The sequence below is a fragment of the Sinohyriopsis cumingii genome, chromosome 4 (genome assembly GCF_028554795.1).
Source record: "Sinohyriopsis cumingii isolate HCF-2022 chromosome 4, ASM2855479v2, whole genome shotgun sequence".
Classification (NCBI taxonomy): domain Eukaryota; kingdom Metazoa; phylum Mollusca; class Bivalvia; order Unionida; family Unionidae; genus Sinohyriopsis; species Sinohyriopsis cumingii.
Genome location: NC_142964.1, coordinates 143,923,362 through 143,932,624, shown reverse-complemented (window position 1 = coordinate 143,932,624; position 9,263 = coordinate 143,923,362). Strand labels below are relative to the sequence as shown.

At 33.6% G+C, this 9,263-nt stretch overlaps 1 protein-coding gene across 1 annotated transcript in view; it reads left to right on the top strand.

Annotated features, from left to right (window-relative positions):
- The first annotated feature begins 2,208 nt into the window (after positions 1 to 2,208).
- Positions 2,209 to 9,263, top strand: part of LOC149802244 (uncharacterized) — a 41,864-nt gene continuing 34,809 nt past the window's right edge. Inside the window, exon 1 of the mRNA XM_089956667.1 lies at positions 2,209 to 2,287. The gene's annotated coding sequence lies outside the window, so the exon portion shown is untranslated. The remainder of the gene's footprint in view (positions 2,288 to 9,263) is intronic.

Below are 9,263 nucleotides of genomic sequence, written 5' to 3'. Positions count from 1 at the left end.
AACATCATGATACTTGTATGCGGCATGATGCCCCAGTGCTAGTCATCACTGTAAAATGTCACACTGTAGACACTGTAGACATCGTAGCCATATGATTGAAAATTTGTTAAAGCTATGTTAAAAATCCAAATCACACACACACACACCAGTTCGAAAGCATCCGCGTGTGATTTATTGTGATATAAGCCAAAGTCATGTGCCACCGCGGTCCTAATCTTGAGTGAGATCTAAAGGCCTTGACCTACATATAAATGCGATAAATCTAAAACCGCTATTCCCACACTAATCGGATTAAAAATTGATATCTCTTTATGATACGTCGATATCGATTTTTATCGGATTGGTCAAATTGACTAATCGTATCAAGATGTTGATGAGGCTTATTATAAGCCAGACCTGTGCATATTTGTGACATGATCATTCATCCGATATGTGATGTATTTTTTTTAACACTCTAGATAATGTATATTGATATGATTTTGATCAAACTTGGTAAATAGGCTTCAGTCGTCAAGTGTGATTATGAAAGATGCACGCATATTAAAGACATGATATATTACTGATTTTATGACCTTGGTAACACACCAAGAACCATACTTTATATCACATTACATGCTAAATAGTGATAAGTTACCAAAGGGTAACATGGGTTTGATTCCGAATCAGTTATGCTAATAAGTAATAGGTAATCCTGTATTTTGTTTGGGAGAGTTTATTGACACTATGGAAACCGAATTTCAAAAACTATTTTGCTCGAAATTGGTCAAATAATCTTAAATCTTGCATGCAACTGGCCAAAGGCGTAGCTATGATATTTTGCGCCCGGGGACGAACTATAAAATTGGCGCCCCATCCCCCTCCCCGTTTAATGACATTTTTGAATATTACCCTTGTTTACTTATTATAATGTAACGTTGTAAGCCTCATTTTGGCGCACCTGTACCTTGGCGCCCGAGGACATATGTACCCCTCCCCCCCCCCCCCCCCCCAGCTACGCCTCTGCAACTGGCGGATCCTGTAATATCTCCAGATTTAGATTTTCTCGTCCGATTTCGCTAAAACTTGGTAAACAGATTTATACCATAAATATCTCAGACAAGTTCGATTATAAGCAAGAGACTATGCATACTAATTATATACTTATACTATGACGGAAAAAGTTTTGTCTGGCTTTTGTAGAAGGTGTACAATTGTTACGAAATTAAATTTGGGAAGGAGTTTACATGTGGTTATGTTCCTTCAGAACAACACAAGCCTGCATAGTGAGATGGTGATTGGTTTAGCTTGGAATGTATTTTAAGGCTCATTAACACCACATGCAGGTTATTTAGTGCCGATTAACTGGTGTAAAGTGCCTTGCATAACACACCACATTAGCCGACCGAGCTAATCCGATGGTAGGATTATTCAGACAGCACCATTTAGGTCGCCAGTCTGGGGAGCTATAACCACGTTGTCACGGCAGCTCTAGTCTTGACTGAAATTCAGATTTCTTTTCTTTCTTTCTTTTTATTTTTAAATTTCATACTGGGCTATTGCTGTCGAATATTAAAAACCGTATATTAATAGCGCGTTCGACTTTATCGTCCCTGACTAAGCTAAGGGTAGTGAACTGGTTCGCAATCCATTGTCCGATAATGTGTATACTCTTTCGTTTGTAACAAACCTATGTGAGATAGGTATGTCAGGCCATCAAATGCCAATTGTGCTATTATTGGTGTCATACCTCGTCATTTAGAATTATTTCTTTAAAAAAAAATCGTCAGCCTTGCTAAGGGAAGCTTATCGTGTATTCCAGGTGAATAAACAGAAGTACTGAGGGGGAAAAAACAACCAAATACACCTCATCTGGCGATCTGCATGAACTGTAATAGCACATAACCATGTGACACTTCTAACGTATATTGCTTTCACATAGTAAGACTGGCCTACTTGCTTTTTTGACACTCGAGAACAACAAATCACAGTCATTCATTAGGGTTAACGTGAAGGCAAAACTAAAGGACAATATCTACGGTGAAATATTTTGTTTTGAATGATTTTTTTTTCTAAAGCGTTCGATATTACTCCTGAGAAAGTTAATATTAGGGTCATTTCTTGCTAACTGTCGCCTAAACTATTTGATATCCATATATTTCTTCATATGAAAATGTCAGCAATGATTCACCTGTACGCGTGCTTATCGATTTAATAACATGTCGTTGAAAGGTAAGCCCGTTTCTAAAATTAGTAACGTGGGTATAGTTTACTGTCATGGCGTCTATTTGAACGGAGACTTTCCTGCCAGGTAATGTACAGAAAAATTCGGTATTTATGGAACCTACAACGAAAAATAGGAAATGTTCATATATTAGGCCAGATTACATGCAATGTAGATATGACCAAAATATCAAGAGATTATGGGTATTTTGGCTTTGTTTACCTAATTTGACAATCCAGGAATGTCTGCTGTATTTTTTAATATAATAATAACTACACTATAGTTGTAATGATGCCATTTGTAATTCTGGTAAAGATTTTGTTCACCAGTATTTACTTGATGCTCTTAAGTGTCGGTTTCAGGTTGTTATGGATTGCCCCTCAAACCATGTTTATCTTTAAATGTAGAACCCATACATGTGGAGCCTCTGAACAAGAACCAAAAATCGTGTTTCGACTGAGACTCGGGAGCATTTCAATATAGTTGTTAGTATTCCATCTCAGGACTAATAATAACCATATTTTTTTTTAAAACTTGGAGTTTCCAGTCAACAATAATAACCATATCCAAATACAGTGGAGCCTCGTTAATCCGTACACGTTCGTTCTCAGTGAATGTGTCCGGATTAATGAGTTTTCCAGATAATTGAATCATGGAGATTTTTATTTTACTGTGTAATCATATTGTATACATGTACATGTATTTGCTAGCTGTACATGTATATTCAATAATTATTGAAATATATTAAAGAATAAATCTATTGACATGTCTTTATTTCACTTTATTATAACATGCACTTGTATATAAAGATACTTTTAAAGAATTTCTGGAAACCCTTTCTTATGCTTGCCAATGTCTCCACTCATCTATGCGTACTTGATGGTGTCGCCATAATACATGTAAAAATTGCAACGAATACAAACTATTATCTTGCTGTTAAATGCATTATTGTTAACTAATAAAATGCAGCTGTTTTTATAAGTCGTATTTTACAACTGTTATAGCTGCTAATGAGCCAGTAACTGACATTACTTTTATTCTGAAATGTAGCCTTATAGTGTCCAATGCTTGTATCAATCAACTTGTTTGTACAGCCATCAATAAACTGATTATTACATACAATTGGTAAACAACAAAAGAACTTAATGACATATAATTTATTAACCATATGTTAAAAGTGTGACTGATTTGATTCAAGTGTTTTTTATTATTTATTAATACCACCATTGGCGAGTAGCAGAAACAGATATTGTTTCTAAATTGCTGGTTACAATACAGTTATGCTTCTTTAAGTTTTTCCCCCACTTGATTACATGATCAATTTACAACCTTAACATGCCCTAGAACAGGGGTCGGCAACCCATTTTACATAGCGTGCTGCTTTTTTCTGGATGAATTAGAAGACAAACGAGCGTGTGGCATCAGTAAGAGAGTGATACTGTTAAAATCGAGATTTTTGGCAGCCCTTCGCATGCCACACAAAACCTCTTGACATGCCACCTTGTGGCATGAGTGCTGTATGTTGCTGATCCCTGCCCTAGAATTTGGCCAGAGATAGATATATTGACACACCTGCAAATCAGGATAGGTAATTTGTTATCCAGTTGTACTTTTATATAAACTTCTTCGAATTTTCTAAGTTATGGACAGATTACTCCCAGATTAACACAGCATGTTTTACAGTAATTTTACACTTGCTCCCTTATTTTGATTTCTGTGTCCAGAACACAGATTTCTTGATTAACAGAGCAAATTAACATTTAGAAATTCTATTCCCATTGAAATATGCCTTAATAGTATGGTTTCCTGATAACTGGAATCTGGATTAATGTGGTTCCTCTCTTTATTTCTCTCTCATATATATATATATATATATATATATATATATATATATATATATATATATATATATATATATATATATATATATTCTTAGAGTTTCAGTTGCAGATATTATCAGCAATGTGTTTTAAAAAAATTAGATTCATTTGAGAATGACATTAACTATTTATTAAAAAGAAAAACATTAGTTTCAGTCAAGAATTATAATAATCATATATTAAAAAAATCTCAATGTTTCAGTCAACATTAGTGTGTTAACTATAGATTAAAAAACCACAGTTTCAGTCAAGACAAACAACTTTTATCTTCAGGTGAAGTTGATGTTGTTTCATTCATAGCAAACTATTTGAGGACACGTGGACTAAAACAAGGGGCAAAGTGATCAGCTATATTGCACAAAAAATGGTTTAATAGCCTTTTGATACCTTGCCACAAAAATGACCTTGGATGCAGGATAAGGTATACATTTGGGATTAGAGACAACTCAGACCAGATTTGGTCTGAGTTGGGAATAACTTTGACCCTATCGTGATTCAACTCAGCTACATACACTTCGATAGTTGGACTAAACGATAGCAAGGCTCAGTTCTGAGATAACTGCCCCAATTCCACTGTTGATCTATCAGCGCTTGAAATTGGCTGTAGCCAGCATTTTGTTACTTATGAGTAAATTGCTAGCTGAAAAATAAACTTGAAAGGGTTTCCTGCTAATAATATTTTTTATTCCAATTTCAATTTTATTCACTTTACTTGTGGACATAAACAAAATAGTTGATTTTTGCTAGTTGAAAATATTACAACTATCAAAATACTGCTAGGATTGAAAACAGCTTATTTTGAGGCCCGACCTTTGTAGTAATTTATTCAACACAGTCATGGATGACATTTAAGCAAAGACAACCAAAGCCAACTCTAGTCAAGACAAAGACTTTTTGGCCACTTGCTGTCATACATATCAATAAAATAGGTGAAAAATTGGTAAAAAGCTCTTGTAAGAAAATTAGATTAGAAAATGGACTGCTGTTTGTATTAAGCCAAATTTGTAGTCCAGATTTCTTAATCTCAGAACTGAAATGAGAAATTGTCGTCCCTTGTATTATATATTAAAAAACAATATGAGCCCATGTATCAATACAGGTTTGGGGACTGGTTTAACAAATTACAAGAAGAGAAGTTGATTTTACAGAAAATTCAGTCCTTGTTTATACACCAGTATGAAATTTTGAAGGTCTTTTGTCAAAATTTAAATCAACCCTTTTGAAAATGTTTTTTAATTGATGGGCTTTTAACCAAATCGTCTTAAGGAGATCAGGTTGTTTGAAAATCTTGTTTGGGATTTTATTGGCACATATAAATTCAGGGTTAAACTTTTCCTTACAAGAAAAGATTCAAATTATTTGCATTTATTGTTTTTTTATACTGTAGTAGGACATGTTACTTTCCATGAGATGCATATATATATTGCTTTAGAATTCTTTAGAATGAAAGGTTTCAGAGGAAACAAAACATAATTTATGTTCATTATGTTGTTCCCACTTAGCAACATAATGCAGCAAAATAAAGTTAGAATTTTTATTCTGGTCAATGAAATGACTTTACATGCCAGTTTATCTGAATATAATCAAACTTGTTTCGTGTGATACATTTTGTGGTTTTGTACATGATCATCTTTTCTGACTTCAATGTTTTTGGAGAGCCTTGAAAGAAAAACATCTTTAGACAGTAATAGTCATAGGTGAACCTTGAAAAAAGTAATTTGATCCTGGAAAAACCCTGGAAATGACCTGGAAATTTATCTTTAGAAATGCGTGGGAACCATGAGACTTACAAAAATGTTACTAACAGCTGCCTCACTTGGTGCTCAGCATTAAGAGGTTAGTGTTAGGACTGGTCGGCCTGGTGTCAGGATAATGTGACTGGGTGAGACATCATGCTACATGTCTGCGGCATGATGCCCCAATGCTAGACATAACTATAAACTGTCAAACTGCAGACATTGTAGCGATATGACTGAAAAATTGTTAAAGCTACGTTAAAAATCCAACAAATCACACACACACACACACACTTTTCTTTTAATTTTGTTTTTTTGCCCGATTCCAAAGAAACTTATAAAAATGAGTCTAATTCTTTGAGGGGGGAAATTTGTTAAACTTATTAGCTGGTAAGTAGGTTTTTATTGTGCCAAAACTTGTAATAACTGTAATTTTACCAAAGTGGTTAGTGATCTTTTTGACCACTGCAGAAGTAAAGTTTTAATTTCCTTGATTTTCTTATCATAGTTTAATTTAACCATAGCTATAGGGAAAATATTTTTTCATGGTAAATAAGTTCAGATGAATTCCAATCTCAGTAGTATTCTGAACAACATTTAATATTACAACATATTCTACTTAATACTTTTGTTTTTATATATATATATATATATATATATATATATATATATATATATGCGCTTGCATCTGAAAATTTAAAGTATTGATGAATGAGATCCAGTTCTGATTTCAGGGATTTTTCAGAGCTATGAAGAGTGAGTGCAGTGTCATCTGCATACTGTGAGATAATACATTTTGTATGATTTATTTACATTCCTTTAATATCTGGTTTTTTTTCTGATCATATGAGGTAATAGCTCTGCACACAGAATCAAAATATATGGGGAGAGGGGATCACTTTGTCTGCAGCCTCGCCTAATGTAAAACCACACTGAACATTGTCCATTTATAGTAATGCATGATTTAATATTTTTTAAACAACTTCATCCAATTGTTGAAGTCTCCAAAAAATAAAGTCTAACACTTGAACGTAGGCCATGTTAAAGAATCAAAAGCTTTTTCAAAGCCAATTAAGAGAAGTTTTCAAAGTCAGTTAAGAGAAGTTTTCGAAGTCAATTAAGAGAAGTTTTCAAAATCAGTTAAGAGAAGTTTTCAAAGTCAGTTAAGAGAAGTTTTCAAAGTCAGTTAAGAGAAGTTTTCAAAGTCAATTAAGAGAAGTTTTCAAAGTCAATTAAGAGAAGTTTTCAAAGTCAGTTAAGAGAAGTTTTTCAAAGTCAGTTAAGAGGAGTCCAGGTATGTTATATCGTTTTTTGTAGATAACATGAGATCTAATACATGTATGGTACAAATATTTTCCCCCATCTACATGCATCATCCCTTGATAAAACTTTTTTTGATCATTATTTATAGTTGCTGGAAAAACCTACTTTAGTCTATTTGTAATAAATGCTGATGCAATTTTGCAAGCTGTGTTAAGTCTCCAGTTCTTCTGATACTAATTTTGTATCTCCCCATTTGGAAATTACATTATTACAATTTTTTTCAATTGATGATAGCTTCTAAGATTGATATGAAAATTTAATTGCCCTTACATGATATGGACCTATATCTATCCAAAAGAACTTTAAAAATTCAACCATAAACACATCTGATCCTGGGCTTTAATTTGTTGGCATATAATGTAGGCTTGAAGTTGCTTCAATCAAAAGAGTTTTGTGTACTGTTTCTTTAGGAAAATCCCTAATTGAGGAGAGACTCAAGGTTATTGCAGTTAGGGCCATATATATTAACCATAGTAAATGTATAGTTTTGTTCTAATATATCTAGAATTATTTTATTACCAGTATTTTCTGTTGTGGTTCTTTGTATGGTGAATTGGAAATTATTTACAATTGTCACTCCTCTCAAGTCTGAAAGGGAATTAAAAACACATTCATAGGCCCAAGTTGATTGTATGTTATTCTCCCATTTCTGAATAAAGCAGGCATCTTGAATAAGATAAATTGAGTAATTTGTTTCTTTTAAATAGTTTAGGACATCCCTTCAGTTAAATGGATCCCCTAATCCCTGTGAGTTCATTGTTGTAATCTATAATTTGTCATCCATGTAACAGCAGAGACAAATTTTACTGTATAAAATATAGAGGTAGACAAATTGCAGAGAAGACCCATATGACAGATGTGAAGTTAGTTTACTGATATTTTGTACATCAGAGTTAAGTATTGCACACACACACACACATATATACCTTCTCACTGTTTTATACTTATGTCAAGGAGGTAGGTGAAAATTGAGGGGAATATGGAGAACAAAACAATGAGAAAAGATAAAGAAAAATAAAGCAAAGTGTAACAATTTGATGGTAAAAGAGAGGAGGATGGAAAGAAGAGCACAGATTGTGTTATTGAGAGAAAAAAAAAGTTTTATTGTTGTTATCATTGATTATTATGCACATTGCACACAGGTTTCCCCACATGACAAGCTCATGTGCACTGTACGCTGGGCTGTTTACCAAAATAAAGTTGCACTGCTGTTTCCATAGACTGTTTCAGTCAGAAGTTAAGGAGTATAAATATTTTTTATTTTTTTCTGGTAAACGTTTCAAGACGGAAAATGATCATTATATAAATAAATACCTAAAGGTTTTATGTTTTTGGAATATGTGTTGGAATTTGATTATCATTTGTTGCAAGTTGTAGTCACTATGTTACCCATTTCAGTCTGTCATTCCACTTGATCAATCATGTATGAGATGTCACTTGCAAATTGAAAAGATTAAATGATATCTCTCTAACATTCAATTCTACAATAAATTATTTTATTGAGAGCATATAAATATCGGACTCGGAATCATAATTTCAATCAACCATGTTTCATAGTTTCCATTGTATATACTGGCATAGCTTGAAAAATATGCTGTCATGTGCATTGTTCCTACTGTGTAATTTAAGGGTGGAAGGATATACCAAAAGAGTATGTATGCATTGGCCCTACTGTATGCATCATGTATTATCATAATTTATTTTGCACATTGAATTCAAATTGCCACTAAAAGTTTGAATGAATACATATTGATGACTGGTTACTGTAAACGTGAGAGAGGGGCTACTCACACATCAAAATTACATTACCTGTTTATAAATGAGACAGACAGTAACTCAGCATTTATGGAGTGTAGATCAGTGACATGGGGAGTGTAGATCAGTGACATGGGAATTTGTTATTACTACATTACTATGAATATGATTCTAATTCATGTTTGGTTGTGGTGATGGTGTTTGTAATGGTAGTGGTTGTTGTAGTAATAGCAGTAGTTGCTGTATTTATTACCATACTTCGGGGGGGTGGGGGATATTGCGATACCATTCATCCATCGTGCTATAACCCCATGTCCTATACTGCATCATGGTGGAAATTTGCCAATCTTAAACATAGGGACCATATTG